This window comes from Eretmochelys imbricata, chromosome 7 (genome assembly GCF_965152235.1).
Source record: "Eretmochelys imbricata isolate rEreImb1 chromosome 7, rEreImb1.hap1, whole genome shotgun sequence".
Taxonomy (NCBI): Eukaryota; Metazoa; Chordata; order Testudines; family Cheloniidae; genus Eretmochelys; species Eretmochelys imbricata.
The window spans coordinates 116,164,323-116,185,081 of record NC_135578.1 but is presented as its reverse complement, the minus strand read 5'-3'; the positions used below and the strand labels follow the sequence as shown (position 1 = coordinate 116,185,081).

Here is a 20,759-nt window from a genome sequence, read left to right as displayed (position 1 = left end):
CAGGCCAGGGCACCTGAGTGTCTGTGGTGGGACCCCTCATGGTGGGGGAGTGGGTACATGGCTATTTTTGTCTTTTTTCCCCCACCCCCTTATTTTTTACTCGCTGTCTTGTAGAAGTTACCAGTTTCCTTTATTTTAACCCCCCTTTAAAAAAAAAAAAAAATCACGGTCATTGCCCAACCGTTGCCCATGGCAACAAGGGCACTTCCGCCCTAATCCAAGATGGCGGCGCCGCGCGGCGCTCTACCTGCGGCTGTGGCGCTCTCGATGGTGTGGCGGAGGCCTGTGGGTGGGGAGTCCCGTGACGGGTCGGTGCGCGGTGACGGCGGCCGGTAGGGGGCCGGCAGGGCCGGGCTTGAGAGTGGCTGAGGAGGATGGCGGATCCCTCACGGTAAGTGGGGCTGGGGCGGTGAGCCGAGGGGCTGGGCAGTCGCGGGTGGGGGCAGGGCGGGAGGCAGGGGTCACCGAGGGAAGGTTGTGCGGAGAGGCGGGGGGCTGGGCTGGGGAGTAGGAGGGGGCTGGGCGGTTGGCACGGCGAAGCAAGCTGGGGTGTGAGATGGGAGCTTGGGGTGCGGAGAGGAACTCGGTGGGGTTGCAGCAGGGGGCGCGAATAGGGGGCTGCGGAGTGGAGGGATTCGGGAATGGGGGTGGGGTTAGGGAAGAGGGGGCGGGGGATGGGGTTAGGGAAGAGGGGGGCTGAGGAGGTGGAGGGAAGAGGGGGCGGGGGATGGGGTTAGGGAAGAGGGGGGCTGAGGAGGTGGAGGGAAGAGGGGGTTGGGGGGGTGGAGGGGGTTGAGGGTGGGAGGTGGAGGGAAGAGGGGGCTGAGGGTGGGGGGTGGAGGGAGTTGGGGGTTAGGAGGCTGGTGAATGGAGGGGATCGGACATGGGGGCTGGGGAATGGAGGGGTTTGAAGATGGGGAATAGGGGCTGGAGGGGGTTGGGGAATAGGGGGTGGGGTAGGGGTGCGCTAGTAGGGCTGTGGGGGGACAGCTGAGGGATGGGGTGGGGGGGCTGCGTTTGGAGGGGAAGTCAGTGGCAGTGGCGAGAGAAGGGACGGGAGAGGCTGCTGTGGTGGTGAAAGGGTTGTGGAGTATGTTCTGTAGCACTAGCTACAGAAACTCTCACATCACTTGCTGCTGCCAGGGAGAGCCTGTAGGTGGAGGAGTCTCGGCTCCGGGCTGTGCTGAGGCTGCCGTTGCTGACAGCAGGCAGGGGTTGGGCCTAAAAGGCAGCAAGACAGAAGAAGCAGGAACAACAGCCGAGATGGTAGAGAGCAGAAGCAGGAAGCCCCAAACACAAAGGCACTAAGGCCCCTTTATGAGCAGGTAAAACAGGCTTATTGGGAGAAGGGGTGTGTGTGGAGGTGGTGGATATTGGTTCTGAAATAAAATGCCATGGTGTCATGCTTTAAAAATATATCTTTTATTTGCTCCCTCCCCACCCCCGCTATAAACAAAGTGAGGGGTGTTGTCAGCTTTATAATTATTAGGGGAAACCCTTTCTAGAGACTGGTTATGGACAGGTTCAAACACTTGCAGGAGACAAACATAGCAGTCATCAGTAAAAAATATATTGTGTGTTGCCCCCTGGTTTGCAGGGAACAATGTTAATAAATCTTTGCCTGGAATTTGTTTGCTAGCTATGGTACAGATCAGCTGTATAGCCTCTAGGTTTATGAGCAGGTGGGATAAACTCAAATTACTGCATATTGTGTGCCCGGGTGTGAATTTTTTTTAGTGTATAGTTAACACTTAATTGGTGGTGTCTTGCCTCCCTGCATTTTGGGATACTATTTTATGATACTACATCTTCATATAGTAAAATGGTGAAAAATATTAAAAAAAATAAGGAAGCACAGTTTTTACAATACTGTCTTTACTCTAACCAAAACATTGTGAGCAGGCTGAAGAGAAATTAAAGATGCTTCATGTATGTGCTTAGTAACAACTAACATACAGAGTAATGATTACCTGACGTTAGGGTAATCATTACATCTACAGTACTATGTGGTTGTGCTAGCTATACCTCTCCCCCCATCTTTTCATATAGGTGTGACATTTCCCTGTTTCACGGCATTTATTTTGTGGCAATTCTGTTGGAGCCATACAAACAGCCTCTCTTTAAAAACATGTATTCTGCAATCAAATAATTTTTGTATCTGAACTGTAGATGTGTTGTGAAGAACATTTAGTGACAGCTTCTTATACACATGTGGTTGTAAAAAGTGTGTTCATTGTCTATGTAAATTACACAAATATATTTTTAAGTCACTAGAGAGTTATAGTAATCATAATTGTATTGGATTGTTGCACATACTTGACTACGGTTGTGTTTGTATGTGGACTACATAGCAGTTCAGCATGACAAGTTTAATGGAGAAATACTGCGTTCAGACTGCACATGGATTTATAAGAGTAGATATGGAAATTTTTAAAAAAGTCTTTATATATAAAATTAAAAAGTAGTAAAAGATTATGCTAATTGTAATTTTAGTTAATGTATTTGAAATTGATATAGACTGTGAAAGCATGCATTTTATGTAATTATGCATGCGTGTGCACAAAGACCTTTTCACGGCAGAATATTAACGATTGAGTTTTAATTGCATGTATTGTAATTGCTGCAGTAGTGACACAGTCTCAGCCTTCTGGAACCAAAAATTACTGAAACAAAAATTAGCCAATGATTTTTTGACAAATTACTTTGGTGTCTTTATATATAAACTATTTACTTGTTTCTAATAGGGAAAAAATCACACCCTTAAAAATCATACACTCTTCATGGAACTATAGATCTAACTATCTTCAGGTATTATTGGGTGCATCTATTTATAAAATTAAGGGCCTGAAGAAGGTGGTGGTCATATTAAGTAATACAACATGTACAGCCATATTTTAAGCATAGCTTGTATAATGATCTCAATATAACCCTAGGCTGATTTCTGAAAAGGATTTCTGCATCTTGAAAGTTTAATATTGCATTGTAGATACATTCCAATTTAAAAAAATACCCTAATTGTCAATTCTTGTTAAAAAGATTTGAGCTTGAATATTTTGATTTCCTGTTTGGTTAATCTTGAGCTCTGAGCAAATAAAATGAAAGATTTAGGAGGTTGCAGCTGGATCCTTTCAGTTCATGTTAAACATTATATATATATATATATACTTGTTTTGCTGAGGTGCTGGATTTCTGTAGATGTAACAAGTGAAATGATCAGGAAACAATCACCTCTGTATAATCTGATGATAAAGCAAGATGATTTTGAACAAAAAACATCATTGATGTGTCTTGGATTCCTCATTTGAAAAGGGAAAGCTTTTTCCATGTTTTGTCAGAATCAGAGCAACATAACATTCCCTATTCTACTTTTTATAGAAATGTAAAGCAGAATCCCCTACATCACATAACAGCAGAGGTAGGATTGGTAAATAGTACTGGTTGTGGCTAGCTGCTGATCCTGGTATAATTCTGTCTTCCCAACATGACAGATCAGTAAGGCAAGAGATATGGGGAGGGGCATTCCTTTGTTATCTTGACAATTAAATCACACTAATGGAAGTACTCTACTTTAAGAACACTAGATTATTGAAAGGCTTCCATCTGACCAGTGAATAATTTTTGTAGCTTTCTGCATGTGGTTTTCTTTTAACATTTTCATTGTGTGCGCTCCAATTAGGAAATCCTTGGATTTATTGTTACATGATCATGGCTTTCTATGAAATGAGCGTTTCTGCTGAAAGAATGTGTGATGGTCCTTATTTCAGTATTGTCATCATGAAGGAACTGTTCACTAGTGTGTGTGTGTGTAATATATGTATACCATCTCTAGGACTGTTTAGTAAAGAACGTTAGGTATGTACATGTACATATCTTAACGGGATTAAGAATATAAAACTAGACAGGGATCAAATTTTACATTGGTATCAGGCTTGTCTAATAGATATCTAAAGATTGGGGGGGAAGATGTGCTCAGGGTCCAAGGATAGTATCTTTTTGGAAAGATTGCATTTTACAATAAGGGAATAAAATTTTCACTGGGAGAGTATTTGAACATTTCAGATGTGGCTAAAATATCAGCCTTTATCATTTAAATTTGAATGATAATTAAATACAGAAAATTCTCCCTTGCTACTGGCTTTTCCGAACTTCTGAGGAATGATGAAGAATTGCTCTCCACGCTAATTGCGCTTGGTAGGTGAGGTGCTGGGGATTGTCTCTTTCCTCTTCCCTCCACTTAGCTCCAGCTGGGATGGTTCACTCAATTATTTCCTTCTCCCATCAGATTCTGATGGCTGTTTCTCTTTTCCCATCTTTAGGTAGGTGTTGGCTTTTTCAGTGTCTTTCAGAGGAGCTTGACGCTTGCTGTGTCTGATACAGGTTACCTTGGTAGTGTGGGACCACTGTGAGGCTTCTTGCTACATCCCTGGTGTGTGTGTGTGTGTGTGTGGTTGTGGTGGTGGTGGGGGGGGGTTGTTAGGTAAACGTTATGTTGCACTAGCCCAGACGTTAATTTAACCCACTGTTGGGAAGTCCTGTTAACAAGCCCTGATGATTGATCAGCAGGTTTTCTGAAATTATTTGTAGTTCATTATGTGTACTTGTTTCCTGGGGTGGTGGTTTGTGGATGCTTTTTGGATTGAAGAAATCCTTGTATTTTTCCCTTTTTCTTTTTTATATCCATATATTTAATTTTGCTTACACATTGCGTTGTGCTTCATCTTGGAGGAGATGACTGCATTTCTTTATGGAAATATTTTTGGTGGAGGAGGAAAGGAACTGATGATATGGAAGAATTAACAGCCTCCCCAGCAAGCTTGTAAAGACTAAAATAATCCTTGTTTACATTACAATTACCCTGTCTGACAATACTGCATATTTTCTGTGTGTCTGAAATACAGTTTGGTATGTTACAAAATGTATTGAGATACAACTTGTAGCATGTGATGATAAAGTAATATTTAAGGTACTAACATTTTTATATTCACTGTGCCTGCACTATCAAGGTCCGATGTTTCTTAGGTAACATAGTACTAAACCTCTCTTTAAATAGGAGCATATTCTGAAATCAAACTCTGTTCAGCAAAGTAATTCTTTATAAAGAGATGGCTCTAATTACAAAGGAGTTGTACAGTTGTTAACCTCTAGGTAATATATGTGCTTCTCTTTAAAAATAAATAGATTGTGCTGTGTTTGTAATTTTTTTTTTTTAAAACCTCAGACTTCACATCAGAGAGTTAATTTCAGCCCCTGTAAAGATCAGTACAGAGTAAGAAGGATCTGTGGTATATTGTAAGGAAAATATTACAGTACATAATCTTGTAAAGTGATACATACTGCTCAGAGCTAAAACATGCTAGGATATCCTGAAGTAGTATAAATTGGTCCCACGGTGGACGCTCAAAGAGCTCTTTTAATGATTTTGGCATGACTGTATCCTTAGTTCTTTTAGCATTTTGTTGGTTTACTGTTAATTATTTAGACACATCACGGTCCTTTGAAAAGTAAGAAACAGGAAAAGCTTGAACAGTTTTAACTTTTCCTTCTGAGTTCCCTTCCTATGTGTGCCAAAGGATAGCTTGTAGTCTGTGTGCCTGTGATGTTAAAGTGCATCTTTGTTTTCTAAATATATATTGAATTTTAAGTTGCATAAATATGTACCCCTTTTGTTGTGAACATTCTTGTGCCGAAGAGTACACTTCATCATATGAAAATCATGTAAATATATTTTGAAAAGTTTATATTTAAAACTTGACACTTGGCTGCAAGTGGCAATCATCTTGCTAAAAGAGATATTGTGACGCAAGCCATATGGGAGCCTAAATGTTCATCATGGGAAATGTGATGTTCAGAGCAAATTGGATGTAGTTTACTCTTACCTTTCTCATACCAGTTCTTTGTGTGCCTATGGCTGCCTCCTAAAGTGGCACACATCCAAAGTGTGGGCAGGGTATATGATGTGATCCATAAGACAATATGCTTGTGGAATCATGATGATTACACAGACATGGTCTGGTTCAGTGGACCAGTGTACTCCAATACTCAGAGGCTTATCATTATGTATGGATTCTGATTGTTCGTTCTTTTGGCATTATATATAGACCACAGAAACTGTGCACCTTATATAGGTTTCAGAGTAACAGCCATGTTAGTCTGTATTCACAAAAAGAAAAGGAGTACTTGTGGCACCTTAGAGACTAACCAATTTATTTGAGCATAAGCAAGCTGTAGCTCACGAAAGCTTATGCTCAAATAAATTGGTTAGTCTCTAAGGTGCCACAAGCACTCCTTTTCTTTTTGCACCATATATAGACTTTTTAATACCTTACACATTTACATTATAATGGCTGCCTAAATACTGCAGCACATCTTGGTTCACTCTCTCACTGCCTAGCCTGTTGGTGTTTTAAAATAAACTCTATTTGAACATAGATCTTGTTCATGGCTGGCACTGTTTTAGAAGGAGGTTCTGAAGCACGTCATTAAGTGGTGAAGCCTGTTTGTGATGAGGTACAGTTTTCATTTGTCCATGTTCCAGTCTCCCACCCTTTCTGCCCACATGTTGATATAGGCACTTGGAGATAAAACAACTTTTTTTTAAGCATAAGTGATTCTTTTCAGCAACTATTTCCGAAACTGTTTTATAGATGAGGTTGCAGAACTGTTGTTTACTTGGAACCTGCTTCTGCATTCCTTGCGTACCCCAAACTCCTGTAGATTTCACTGGGAATGCTGAGTGTGCAAAGAATGCAGAATCAGGCTCCCTTGTTGTTTAGGTAGCATGGTAATAAAGTCTACATCTTATGATTAACGTTGCTAAAGGCATTCTTCATTTCTGTTGATTGTATCTGTGCACTGATATGACTGAACCCAGGCACAATTTATGAGAACTGAAGGGGACAGGTGCTCTCTCTGTTATGAGGTTCCTTTTCAGAGCTGTTAAGTGATGTTAACTAGCGTGCCATTTACCTGACTGTATTGGTGAGCAGATGTTCTGTGTTGTTTTGCTAGCATAAAATACCAATTTTTGCCCGTTTGAATTTAGTTATCATCATCATCAAGGCAAATCCCAAAGAGATGTGGCCTCCTTGCAGATCAAGCACCGCCTGGCTTGATCTCTGGTTAGGTTCTTACAGTGGTTTGGCTGAGTATTCACTTTGTCTGTCAATGGCAATCTTATTGCACCACTGAAGTTTTGGGGGCCCTCATGATTGCTAGTCATGTAGGGACAAAATGCAGTTAATTAAAAATTCAATTTCCTTAGATAGTGCCTTATCGTGTGTGGCAACAATATATATGGGGAGACAGAATTACATAGCAAGTAGTTATCTATATGGTTTTGCTTAATCAACTCTAATTTTAGGGTTCACTCTTTTACATTGTCTTTGTAAGCTGATGTAAACAACACCCCAAAATGATAGGCATGTTTGATCCGTTGAGCTTTTCCCATTTCTAAATGTCTAATGTAAGTAAATTGGCATGTTTAAATATGTAAAAGCTCCTTGAATAATATGACAAGGGGATAGCTAAGAAATTTCGTGAAATAAGGACTGGTCCTGTTGTTGGAATTAAAGATGTCTAATTATTAACATCTGGGAGGGCCTCAACTTGCAAGTGTCAAATATTGCAAAACCATAAAATTTCTCTCAGCTCTCCTGCAGTCATGAACCTCTCAATAGTGTCCTGCAAAGTGCTGCCAAAAAGGTGTAATAGATATTACTTGAACATTTCATTTTTAACAGTATTCGTGACAGTGAAATCTTGCAGTGTGAATACCAGGAGTTTAGATGAAGTAACTATGGTGACAGCAATCATTTCCATGAAGTATTAGATTCAAGAGTATTCAGTGAAGGACTAAAAATAATCTTGCAACCAAGAGACTGAGAAACTTTAGCCGATCTTCTGAATTTTCATGCGCATTTGGATTTTAATTATTTCTAGTGTAACACATGTAACCTTGCTGTGGTGTCTTGAGGAACATAGCACAACTGGTTACCAGTTCTGCCATGGGATTTTCAGATCATTAGATCTAGACTATCTGTACCCAAAATCACTGCTAGAAACTGAATAATCTCTTTAAATGAAAGCTTGAATTCTTAGAACCACCACCAGCCCCTACAGTTTATGTAGATTAACATGTTTTTAAAGGTTTCAGAGTAGCAGCCGTGTTAGTCTGTATTCACAAAAAGAAAAGGAGGACTTGTGGCACCTTAGAGACTAACCAATTTATTTGAGCATAAGCTTTAAAGTGAATTTTGTGCTGGAAAGCTACCTGATTGGCAGCCAGGGAGACTGAAGCCCACTGTTGATCATGAACTTCTTTCCTCCTCTCTCGTCCACACTCCCAGATCACCCTAATCTTGATAAAATGGGAGTTCAGTCTCCATGTTTTAGTCAGGCTGTGGCTTCTTTGCTGGCATTTCCCGTAAATGCTGACTATAACAGTGATATCTGAGCTACCAGTCTCTTGTATTTAAGATTTTCACTGCCTTTTTATATTCTCTAAATTATATTGCTTTGTGCTATAACTCATGAAATTACCAGCAGGAGAGTGGGGTTGGGGGAGGTATTTTTTCATGCTTTGTGTGTATAAAAAGATCTTCTACACTTTCCACAGTATGCATACACATTGTAAGGAGAGTGGTCACTTTAGATAAGCTATTACCAGCAGGAGAGTGGGTTTGTGTGTGTGTGGGGGTGTGTGTGTGTGTGTGAGAACCTGGATTTGTGCTGGAAATGGCCCAACTTGATTATCATACACATTGTAAGGAGAGTGATCACTTTAGATAAGCTATTACCAGCAGGAGAGTGGGGTGGGGGGAGGTATTTTTTCATTCTTTGTGTGTATAAAAAGATCTTCTACACTTTCCACAGTATGCGTCCGATGAAGTGAGCTGTAGCTCACGAAAGCTTATGCTCAAATAAATTGGTTAGTCTCTAAGGTGCCACAAGTACTCCTTTTCTTTTTGCGAAATTAACAGTGTTTACTAATAACAGTATGGAAGTAGAAACATTTATGTTATCTCCAAATGTTTTTGATTATTTTAACTTCCTGGGAAAAAAAAGCTTGCACAGGATAGTCTATTTTTTAACAAGAGGAACCAATTCAGAGTCACTGTAATTTAAAGCTTTGTATAACAGCACAGTAAGTCTAAGTTAATAGAATATTTCTGAATAATTGTCTAATGCTCCCTTTAGAAAGCAAATGTAGCATGTAGAATATGAAAGACTAATTCAAATCCTTAACCAAGCAACAAATCTGTTTCTCCTGTGTTATATGCGGTCAAGTAAAGTATTGATATCTACTTCCTTTCCCTTTAACAAGTCCTGTAATCGAAAGGAAACTTACTTGATTGGCCAAGATAAAAATAAGTTACTTGACCCTTGCTACTTTTATTGTATGAATTCTAGTATTTGTGAAGTTGTAACTTTGTGGATTTTGTGCTGCCAAGACAATTCCTTAGTATTTTCCCTATGGCTTCAGTCAGCTGCATCTGAAAAGTAGAATCATGTATTAAGAATGTTTATTTAATCCTAAAGGATGAGTAGGCAGAGGCGATTCATTTTATATTTCCATAAATGTTAAGTTCTTTTTAGAATCCTTTTGTTCCAGGGAACTCACTGGATGTATTGGAGAGAACATGACTTCACTAGCAAACTATATGGCTCCTGTAAAAGCTGGAGGCATCAGGTGGTTTAATATGTAAACAAAAGCCCATAGCAGCCTAAAATAGGTCTTCATAAAAATAAACAGTGCAAAAAATTACCTCCTAAACAAGGAAGTAAAGGGCTACCAGAGGAGCTGTGTATGTAGTAGTATGTGTTGTATAAAATGCTGGTCACAGAAGAATATGAGGGATTCACCTGGAAAACCCACACAGTCTGGTATTGCCTCTGATAGAGTATTTGTTTACATTTGTTTTACATCTGTATATTGTTGACAGATGAGTGTGTAATCAAAGGGATTAAAAAAAAAACCATCTTATAGAAAATATGCAAAAGTAGCTGCTTCCCACAATTTATTTATTATGGGGAGGAGTGAAACCAAATAATGCATATAAAAAGTGGTTTGAGCTGCTGTTAAGCCTGTAACAATTTTTTTCTAATATATTCTAAAATTTAGTAGCTGTCTGTGTGTAACATATAGGATTGGCAGAATTTGATTTTTTTTTTTTTAAATTTCAGTGGATAATGTTTGGTGGTTAAGAATTTTTAAATTATCTATTTTAAATTTTCACAGTTGCAGGAGATTATGCGGACAATTATTTAATGACTAGATGTTGAGATTCGAAAAGTTAAAGCTTTATAACTTAAAACACAAATTGTTAACATCACATGTCAAATTATACAAAGTAAATATTATTAAATCAAACTCTAGTTCTCGAGCTGCATTTTTCTTACTTTGCCTATCAGTAAACTTCAATTATCAGTGGAAATATTTTTTCATCAGTTTGTGTGTGTACAATGAAATGGATGTTTACTGGCATTTATCAATAAAAACGTATCCTTCTGAGCTTATTAATATACAACATATATAAAATTTGAAAAGTAACTAAAAGGTTACTTTCAAGCCAAACAGAATTTTATACTACTGGCAAAGTGTTCCAACTGTATTGAATTTAATTTGGGATGATGATTTTTGTATTGAGTTTATCAGGGTTTTGTTAATCTAAACTTCTGCTCAGTCATAAGAGAAGAGAGATTTGTGCCAGCAAATTATTTGAATTACAACAGTGGGAACTTGTACTGAAGAGAGGCAAATTTTGTGCAGACTTGCACCTTGTGTAATTCCTTTGAAGTGCACGGTACAAGTGTATTGTACAAGGTGCAAATTAGGGCAGATTGTAGCCTGTTATATTTGTTTTTTACTGCTGGTTATGTATTTTCTGGCTGGTGTATTGGGAAAACTGATCAGTAGCTTGCTTGATGACATTTAATGTGTTGTGTGGTTTCTACTTGGAAGTATCAGGTCTGGTGGGGGAAGTAAAACTTTAATTAGTGCTGCCCTGAGTAGATCAAAATGGATTTTTTTTTCATTGCTTTGCCCATAATTTTATTTTCCTTGTCTTGGGCAATCATTTAGCCACCACGCTTACTTTTTCTTTCTGCAAAAAGAACGAGGAGTACTTGTGGCATCTTAGTTTCTAAGGTGCCACAAGTACTCCTCATTCTTTTTGCTGATACAGACTAACACGGCTACCACTATGAAAAACTTTTTTTTTTTTTCCTGGTTAGGGCTGTGTGTGCAGAGAGGTGTTGGTTGACTTGTATTTCTTTCATATAAGACTTACAGACTAATGATTCTAAAATGGCTTTATGCAAATCTCATCATTCTAGAAGACTTCAGTTATACACAGTCATTGATTAAGCTTCAGTTACAAACTTATCTGTGTTGTTGTTTTTCTTCTAAAGCAGGATTTTATTTATTGAACCAATTAGCTGTTGAGTGAAAATCAGAACTCTTTCAGAAATGCAGAATTTGTATAAACAAATTGCAGTATTGGCAACAGGAAGATCTTCATTCTCAAAGTTCAGTGACAGTTAATGTATAACAAGGATGTGGGTTCAAACCCTGCAACCCTCATTTGTGTGTGTAATCCCATTGAAATCAGTGGGTCTATTTTTAAGAGGAAGGATTACATGATTGGACCATATATTCATTGTCTTGTGTATTCTGAAATGTTATTGAAACTGTTCCAGCCTTTCTGTAACAGACAGATGGGATGCACACTCCTCCGTTAACAAGCAGTTAGCTTCACTGGTATAACTAACTTTCCATCCCTCTCTGGGTCTCTGACTTTCCTCTCTCTTTGTTTCAGCCCATACTGTTTCCTCTACTCTTTTCATACAGATCAGAAGCAGCTTTACATACTGCTGCCCTCCGGTGGTAGTGAAAAACAAAACATTTTTCTCAGACATCAAATTATGTAAAATTGAGAGGGAAAAGGATGAAAGGAAGGAACTATTTCTCCCTTTCAGCATTTGCCCCTCCCAACATACAGCACTTCTCTTAGTTTAGTGTGTTGCTTCAAAAGCAGCTTTAAAAATAGTTTGTGAAATTTTTGAACTGATGTAATATAACACATACTCCAATTTGCATTTATAGCTCGTGTCATCCAAAGATCTCAAAGCACTTCATAGAATTGATAGATTTTAGCCTTCCAACACTTTTGTCAGTTAGGCACTATTTTCTCTTGTGTTACTGATGGAAAAGCTGGGCCAGGTAGACCACGGGAGATTTTCAAAACAAGAAATAGAAGTTAGGTGATCAGCTCCATTTGACTCTGTGGCCATGGGAGGTGAATGTCAAATTCCTATCTGTACTTTGAAAATCAGCCTCAGTGTGACTGGGTTTAAGGTCACAATGAGTAAGTAGTGGAGCTGGATTATCACGTAGAACACCTGACTTCTAATTGTGTGTTCTGACCTCTAGACAGGTTCCCTTTTCAAACAAGTAAAAGCATAGCAAAGCAGCAGATATAAAGCTGTTTCTCTCTCTCTCTCTTTCTCTCTGTGTGTGTGAAATCTTTAAGTGGCATTATTTAATTTCAGCATGTAAAAATAAGCATGTTAGATACATAGGATGCCATAAAACAGAAAATTTCCTGAGGTGGGGAGGTACCACAGAAAATTTCTAGTTCTCAAACTTTAGGAAAAATTTATTTTACGGGTGGGTGTGTGGATTTTTTTTTCATGTTGAACAGTGTCTTTTAAACTATTGATGACATTGATTTAACCGTTTTTAATAGAAAATTAATTGGATTCTTTTTGCTTATGTGTATTTTATTCTTTTTTTGCAGTTGGAAAACCATGATTTTCCCCATGTTTAGAATGATGATCCAGGCATAATAAGCCAAAGAGGCAGAGTCTTGTGTGTATTATATGTGGGTCATGAAAGCAAACTGAAATTAAAATCAATCTTTCTCCCACTATTCATGTTAAAACACAGACAATGCTGCAAATAATGTTCATGTTAAGGCATTTAGATATAATATATAACATGCAGTCTCACAACTTTTTATATTCCAACACAGATTTAGCTTTCCTCCCCCTCTCTAATTTGCCTTTCAAATGGTATTGTTTTAAGGATTTTTCATTTTGATATTAGGGGAATTTTTTTAATGAGAGACTGCAAGTTACAGGGGAAAGGGCCAGGTTTGACAGAGTTTTGCCTTGGCTGTCTGTTTTATTAAGATTTTTCTTTAAATTATGCACTGTGTATATATAAGCTATTATGTGTGTATATTAACAAAATTGTTTAAACAAGTTTATTTTTTTCAGGTAATACATTAGTTAACTGCTCTTCAGTGTACGCTGCAAGTTGCGGGGTGTGTGTGTGTATATATATATATATATACACACACACACATATATACATACACACACAAAATGTGTGAAGAAGTTATTCAGTGACTACAAATTTTGGACACTCTTGAAGGTGACTCTGTTCAGATGTGAAATTTGGTTTGGCCCACGGTAGAGATGGGAACCAGCTGCAAAATTCAGAATTGGGGTTGGATTTTGATCTCCCTGCTTCCAAAACTTTAATTAGCCATCATTGGACAATAATCTTAATGTCCGGGGGATTTGGGTGTATAATCCCGTCCCCTCCACAGACAGTATCCTCAACCCCTTAAATATTAAAGAACTGGCTGCTTTTGACTGCTGTTGTGCTATAGGTCTTGCATCTGCATTATACCTATGGCCTAATATGAAGTTAGTAGTATAAAATAGCCAAACTTAACAAATGTTGACATTCAGGAATGAGTGTTTTATTTTAAGGCAGGAAAAACATGATTGTTTTCCAGAGAACAGACAATGGTCCAGTGGGGTGATTCAGCTTCTTTTTACAAATCAAGCTGCTTAATTTACTGAAAGGTCCACTCTTTGATATCTGGTGCTGGAAATGTTTGTGTAATGTACCGGTATTCATGTAAATGTGTCATTCAGTGATTAAATGTAGTCTTTTTAAATAGCTTAAGTTAAACTAGACTTGCAAAAGACTATTGTGAATTGTTCTCAGCTTTCTTTTGATATCTCTGATTGCCATTCAGTAGTTCTTAGTGAAATATGTACATTTTATTCAAACAAATCCATTAGCATTTGATACAATATAGAAATATCATAATTAATAAATTGAGAGCTCTTTGATTGCAAAATTGGAGAGGAAGAAACTTTAATTGCAACAGATGGTATTTTTCAACCCAGATCAGCATCACAGATTTGCTGGTTCTTTATCAATTTTTCTGTGGTCTTAATAGCATTTTTAAAAAAAACACACAAATTTCAAAGTCTCTGACTCACTGGGATAATTTCTCATCTCTTGAAATACCTAAGATCTGTTGCCTGAAATCAGACACCTTGTGCTATGGGCTTGTTAAATCTCCTAAACTAAGCAAGGATGGGCCGGTTCAGTATGTGGAAGGAAGTCTTAAATGGAAAATTCAGATAGTCCTGAAGTATTGGTACTGGGGATGCAAAGATCTGCCTACTTCTGGTCACTGAAGATCTTGAGACAATATCCTTAATAGCATATTCATGATTATGTCTTTAATAGTTAAATTCCAATTTCAGGCATTAAAATTGGTGTACCAAAAAATCTCTGTGTAGCTTCATTTGCCTTCAGGATTCTTCACTTATTGTTCTACTTTCTTCTCTGATAAGTGTGTAGACAGCTACTGTATTTCTCCCTCTACAGGTTGTGTAGCAGTGGTGAGTGGAGATTCCCATGTCCCCTACCTCCTGTATCTGCCTCAAAGAGATGCCATGAGGTTTAGCATTGTGAAGCCTTTTTGAAATCCTCTCATTAAAGTGTAAATAGTACCAAGTGTCACTCTATGGAATAGTGAAATGAAGTTTCATTTTAAAAGTTTATATTAGTGTTGCACTAAATGCACAGTGGCCAGCAGGGCAGTGGGGCGGGAGGAGGTATTGTTTCATGGTCTCTGTGTGTATATAATGTCTTCTGCAGTTTCCACAGTATGCATCCGATGAAGTGAGCTGTAGCTCACGAAAGCTCATGCTCAAATAAATTGGTTAGTCTCTAAGTCTCCAAGTACTCCTTTTCTTTTAGTGGCCAAACAGTTTAGTTAATAGTAAATCTGTTCCATTGATGTCTTGTCTATATTTAGGATTAGCCTCCCCCCCGCCTGACTCCCCCAGATTCAGTAATCAATGGCCAGCAGGAGATGTGTTTGCACCATTGCATATCCAGAGCATGTATAAGGAACACTGAATTTGCAATGGTTGAGTTTACTCCTGGTTCAAGTGGGAAAAGCTCAATGGGGAAAAATTGTGGTTTTCCTTGCTTGCGCTTGGAGTTACTAGTACTACTGGTAACTGGCTATTGATTGCTGAATTTCAAGTATAGACAAAAGTATATGCCTAATTAATCAGTGCTTTCCTCTCTTTTTCTATGTTCTTTAATCATCTTTTTCTGCTATACTAATGTATGGGAGAAAATGAAACTCAAATGCATGTTTCCCTCTTACTTTTTCACTCTCTCCCAGCCAAAGTATTACATCATGACAATATCTTTAAGCATCCAGCTCAGCATTAGGGTCCTCCAAATTGTCAGATTTCTGAAAGTCAGGATAGAATGTAGTCTTTTAAGCTTGATTTTGGAACTGATGATTTTTCAGTCTCATTTCTGTTTAAGTTGCCCATGGATCTCTTATGTTTCTCCCACTCACCCTCATTCACTTTTGAAAATATCAGCAAAGGCATGGTAATCTGAGTAAGGTTTGCTTAATTTTTTGGTATTTGTGTCGTTTCATTTAATGTGCAAATCTTAGGTTTCTGAAACTCTGTGGGAACCAAAGGGCTATATATATGTACATGTATAACATGGTCCAGTGGCTAGGGCACAGGACTGGGAGTCTGTTTCTGGTTTTGTCACTGACCTGCTAGATGACCTTGGGGCAAGTCACACCATTACTCTGTGCCTCTTTCCCTTTTGATGCTTGCCCATGCTCAGAAAATGGAAAACTAATGGCAGAGATTGCAGTAGAATGCGGGATTGCTGTTTTGCAGTCCTATGTTTTGTTCACCGTGACTAGGCAAACCCTTAGAGAATGTCTATTCCACAAGCTTAGAAACTTGGAATAAAAGTCTTGTCTCTTAAATTCACATAGCAAAAATCTGCTCAATACTATTCTGTTCTCACACCTGCACAGAGTTCTTGTGTTTTGGGGATTGTTTAAAAATAAGACACAATAAACACTTGTACTGATGATCTAGAATAGGAGGATAGATAATTCTATAATTTTACATTAGAAAGCCTTTTTAAAAAAAAAGGAAAATGGCAATCTCACAAAATAGATTTTCTGATTAGCTCTGTCTTCATAATGGAAGAGTAGTGATCCTTTTAAAAAACATTTATTTTTGTAGCTGCAGCCTTCTGTTTGGCCTAAGGTGTTGAGAGTTTTTCCATTTGATTGCAAGAGGTCTTAAAAACTCGCACTGTTTTTGGAACTTAGTTCTTGAAATGGATAATTATAGCACCTTCAAAAAAAGTAGCACTTACTGCATGTAAACTACCATTAAACATGTAATATGTAGCACTGTTGTGATATCAAGTTAAATTCAAGAGATTGAGTTTGGTAATCTTTTGTTGGAACAGAAGTGCTGAATTTAGAATGTGGGATATCTTTGGGTATTGCATCAGACCCTGCTTGCAGAGAGTTGTGGAGCAATAAACAATTAACTTTTAAAGGAATGTAAAACATTTTTCAGAGATTCCAAGCGCATTCCAGTAAGAGATTCCATCATTACATGGAATTCAGGAAGCAAATATGTAGCATTTTCCTAAACTAAAAATGAAGTCATTGTATATGCTCTTAAAACATTTAAGGTGATTTTTCCAAATGTTATTGCTAACATTTATCCCTGAGTATTTTCAGTCAGGCAAAGTTTTTGAAATCCAGTGGTTACGTAATTTGTGTTTGTATTGTTCCTAATGTTGCACAGTATCCTATGTAATTTAAGTGGTAAACAGTATTCCATTGAAAGGAAACCATGTAGAACAGTGAGTAAAATGTTCTGGGAGGGTGGATAGCCCATGAAACATTGAGTTATGTACTTGGAGCAATATTTTTCTTTGAGGAGGGACATCTGATTTATATCTATAAAGATACAATCTTCATCGTTAGCCACTCAAATTCCAGTTGAATCACTACATTCCAATTAGATCTGTAATTCTTAAAAGAAGTTCTTGGTTAAATTTGGCCCAAAATGAATTTTTTTTAAACAACTTTAACCAAACAAAAGACAAATAGAAATATTTCCATGACTTAACCCCCCCCCCCCAAATCCTCTAAGGGCGTGTCTATACAACATTCTTTGGTCAACATTAGTTATGTTGGCATAAAGCCGCCGCAGTTAGTATATTGCTTGTGTGCATGCATACTTGGCTTCTTGCTTCAACGCTGTGTGTATTCACGAGGAGTGCTTGTGTCAATTCAGAGTTCAACCTGCCACCATAGGCGCCGACTCTGTGGGTGCTCTGGGGCTGGAGCACTGACGGGGAAAACAGCTGTTTTGCGCAGCAAGCCTGGGATGGTGGAGGAAGGAGGGGGAACAAGGTGCGCTTGGGGGAGGGGGTGGGGATTTGGGGAGGGATCCGATAGGAGCAGGGAGGGGCGGAGTTGGGGCTGGGCTGGGGAGGGCGTGAGCACCCATTGGTGCTGACAAAAGTTGGCGCCTCTGCCTGCCACCATACTGTCTTTTGGGAAGTTTTGGCAATGCATGATGGGGCAGAAATGAGTCACACAGGTGAGATTGGGAGCAAGGGGTCAACTTCCTAGCCTGCAACTGTTTCCATCCCATGTCTATACATTGACCATGGCTCAATGCTGCTCGGGGAGGTGGTTTTACTGTGTCCCTGTGATGGGACATTTATATCGGTATGAGACAGATTTAAGTGTAGACATGTGCATAGCTAGGTCAATGCAAAAGTGGCTTATGTCAACCACAATTTGTAGACTAGAGCAGGTCAAACAAAGTTTTTAGATAAACTTCCCCTGCAGTATTTGCCACCCATACTAGCAGAATGCTGCAATGATTGAGCACCTGAAAGAAACTGAGCTGATTTTTTTTTGCCCAAACTTAAAGAAATGTAAGAAGTAGATCAGCATAAAAAGTGAAAAATAATTGTTTAAAACAGATTCACAAACAGTGCTTGCTTAGTGGTTTGTAGAGAGCTGGCTTGTTGTATGGTGCCTGTATTTAGTTAAGACATCTAAAAACTCATTAAATACCTTCCTGCTATTACTTGTTCCATGTAGGCAATTGATGAAATTGCCACAGGTATGTTATCTGATTGTGAATGGGAGAGGGAAGTACATTCACAAGTCTATCTCTGAGAGGTGGTGACCCCTTTCAAAGAAGAAATTTGAGAGCCCCGGGTTCAAAAACTAACTTTCAATTTTACAAATCTAAAATGTTAGCAAGATACGGGAAAAAAAAAATTCTAAAACATATGTGAGGCTTAGCCAAATGCAGCCTGGAGTAAATGGCCCCAATTACTACTGTTGTCCTCTGGGCTTAATTCTGTGATAGGGTAAATGGTTCTGTAAATTGGTCATACGCTAGTTTACAATTATACCCGTTTTAACTTGCACAGATTTGGTATGCAAAACAAATGTAAATTACATACATAGAGGTAAAAGGGGGATTACAGGAAAAGCAACTAACAATGGACTATATGATAAAGGCCCTCATTTCTCCCACACGCATTTCAGTCTACATCATCCCCAACTGTCTTAAAGCCAAATTCAGCCCTGGCATAAGTAGGACCCCAGTTAATTTCAGTGGAAATTTTCCTTTTTATGCCAGGGCTGAACTGGGTCCCCACAGAATATCACTCTGTAAGTTGATCTCATTTTGCACATCTTCAAATTTTTCTCTCTTCCAGTAACTGTAAGTTTACAGCATTCAGTGCTTTTAAATACTAAACAATAACCAATTACAAGGATGCTCAGGGCAGATACATTAAGCAGGACTCATTTGAGAATTATATTAACATTTTTTGGCTAGGAATTTGAGTGATAAGACAAGGACCAACTTGATAAAAAGCGTTTTGTGCTTAACAAATAAAATGTGAACATCTATCTCTAGAACATGTTTTCTTACTTTTGTTTGAGGTTCAGTTTTATCTCCTGTGTTTTCTCCTCCTCTTCTGGTCTCAGGGCTTTTTTTTCCCCCTTCTTCTTAGCTCTTCCCTGCACACAAGAGTATTCTTGTAGAATTAAATATTGGCTCTAATTCTAGTGTCTTACCCTGGAAGCGCTACCACCCGTAGACATCTAAGGCCCTGTCTACTATAGAGAAAATTACCATGCTAAGAATTAATTGTTAGTACTCTGTGGCAGGCTTGTAAATCCACACACAAGTGATGTCAATGGTTTGTACGTGTGTTATGTGCTATTTTGGATTGGACTTGCTTTGACCTGTCTGAATCAGAACTGTTTAAGGCTTCACTGTACTTCTAGTGCGGACATTATGTAAGCAGTTTAAAATAGGCGTAATCATGACTAGTGTGGAAGCATTGAACCATTTGTTCTCAAACTGGTATAGTCTCACTGGTTCATTTATCTAATACAGACACTGTCTAATGCAAGGTTTCAGAGTAGCAGCCATGTTAGTCTGTATCCACAAAAAGAAAAGGAGGACTTGTGGCACCTTAGAGACTAACAAATTTATTAAATTAATAAAATGTATAAAAATTATAAAAAATAAAAAATTAATCAATAAAATTAATAAAATTTATTAAATTAATAAATTTGTTAGTCTCTAAGGTGCCACAAGTCCTCCTTTTCTTTTTGTCTAATGCAAGTGTTCATACTAGCAATTTTCTGATGAGGCAGCATGCCATGTTGTCCTGAACGGAAAAATTGTGTGGTGTTGGAATGGATTTTGTACCAGTGGTGCAATCCCACAGACCAAAATACTTGTGCTGTTTGAATGGATAATATCAGTCAATCTTACCTCATCTTTTCCAGTTAATTACTGTTGAAAATGTGCTGAAATAGTAGAGAGGTTGCATTTTTCTTTGTCAGTTATTTCTTTGATAATAGTTTTTAAATGTTCACGAATAGATTGTATAAACATGAACAGATGAGATGACTTCTTGCCGAAATACTTGCTTTTGTCTAATGTGAAGGACAAAAAGCTAAGAATCAGTGAATTCGTTAAAAGCAGTATACAGTAGAATTTTCTTTTTGGTTTTTGTATGTCAACAATACCAATAGTATGAACTCCCATGTAGCGATGAGGTGCCCTGGAGCTTGAATAGTTTGATCCAAACTGTTTAATGTAGTTTTGTTCACTTCTGATTTTTTTCTTGGTTAGGTTACAGGAAACTTTAAGAGACAAAAGTTGCTTCTGTTGCCCTTTTTTAAAACAGTACAAAAATGATTAAAACATTTTAAAGAGTTTTTAGGGTCCAACGGGTTCATGGCAAGAAGAAATCGTGTTTTTCTTCTCTGTTAACAGTAGAAATGTCATTGAAGACATTTGTTTTGTGTAAAAAAATGTCTCATCCTAGCAGACTGAAGAATCTGCTTAGAAAGGATCAGATTTTTTTCTTATGAAGGAAGGCATCTTGTTCCTGTGAAGTTACTCAATTTATTGTGATAGCATTTTCAAAATTGTAAGCATGCACAAACTAATCGTATCAGGCTCATAGTTCAGAAAAAAACAGTGCCCACTACTTCATTAATCTAAGGTAATTTTTAATTTTCAGAGTATTTTGACTTGTGTTG

At 38.3% G+C, this 20,759-nt stretch overlaps 1 protein-coding gene across 2 annotated transcripts in view; it reads left to right on the top strand.

Annotated features, from left to right (window-relative positions):
* The first annotated feature begins 287 nt into the window (after positions 1–287).
* Positions 288–20,759, top strand: part of SHOC2 (SHOC2 leucine rich repeat scaffold protein) — a 107,430-nt gene continuing 86,958 nt past the window's right edge. The window contains exon 1 of one of the 2 annotated variants that reach the window (XM_077823168.1): positions 288–391. The gene's annotated coding sequence lies outside the window, so the exon portion shown is untranslated. Of the gene's footprint in view, positions 392–1,118; positions 1,326–20,759 lie in introns of those variants that run through there. The other variant, XM_077823167.1, reaches the window with a different exon arrangement.